The sequence below is a fragment of the Schistocerca cancellata genome, chromosome 1 (genome assembly GCF_023864275.1).
Source record: "Schistocerca cancellata isolate TAMUIC-IGC-003103 chromosome 1, iqSchCanc2.1, whole genome shotgun sequence".
In the NCBI taxonomy this organism is placed as follows: Eukaryota; Metazoa; Arthropoda; class Insecta; order Orthoptera; family Acrididae; genus Schistocerca; species Schistocerca cancellata.
Genome location: NC_064626.1, coordinates 1017642228 through 1017642821, shown reverse-complemented (window position 1 = coordinate 1017642821; position 594 = coordinate 1017642228). Strand labels below are relative to the sequence as shown.

The window sequence follows — 594 nt, the reverse complement described above, 5'->3', positions numbered from 1 at the left end:
GGCTACCCAGCCATTGACCTTTGTCTGTGCGCATGCGCACAGTTTGCCCAAACTCTTACGGAAATCGCCAAAGCTTGCGCGAGTAATGAGTTGATGGGCACATGTCTATAAGGTACAATACATATGTAGAATTGTGGACAGTTGGGAATGTGAGTCTCACGGGAAGCGTGCAAGGGATAAGTCCCTGCAGTCGCGCTGTTCATCTGTGTCCTCGGTGGCTCAGATGGATAGAGCGTCTGCCATGTAAGCAGGAGATCCCGGGTTCGAGTCCCGGTCGAGGCACATATTTTCAGCTGTCCTCATCGAGGTATATCAGCAACACCTGTCGGCAGCTGAGGTTGTCAGTTAGTCGTCATTTATTCCAGGGAAAAGCTGCATTGTCATCAACAGTAACTGTTCTCTCGAGAACAAGTTACTGTCTTCGTATATATAGTTAAAGGCTACCCAGCCATTGACCTTTGTCTGTGCGCATGCGCACAGGTTGCCCAAACTCTTACGGAAATCGCCAAAGCTTGCGCGAGTAATGAGTTGATGGGCACATGTCTATAAGGTACAATACATATGTAGAATTGTGGACAGTTGGGAATGTGAGTC

The 594-nt window shown here is 48.5% G+C and overlaps 1 non-coding gene across 1 annotated transcript; it reads left to right on the top strand.

Moving 5' to 3' along the window:
• Positions 1-208: 208 nt before the first annotated feature.
• On the top strand, positions 209-282 carry Trnat-ugu (transfer RNA threonine (anticodon UGU)). Its single transcript has one exon. It is a non-coding gene; the product is annotated as a tRNA-Thr (tRNA).
• The last annotated feature ends 312 nt before the right edge of the window (positions 283-594 follow it).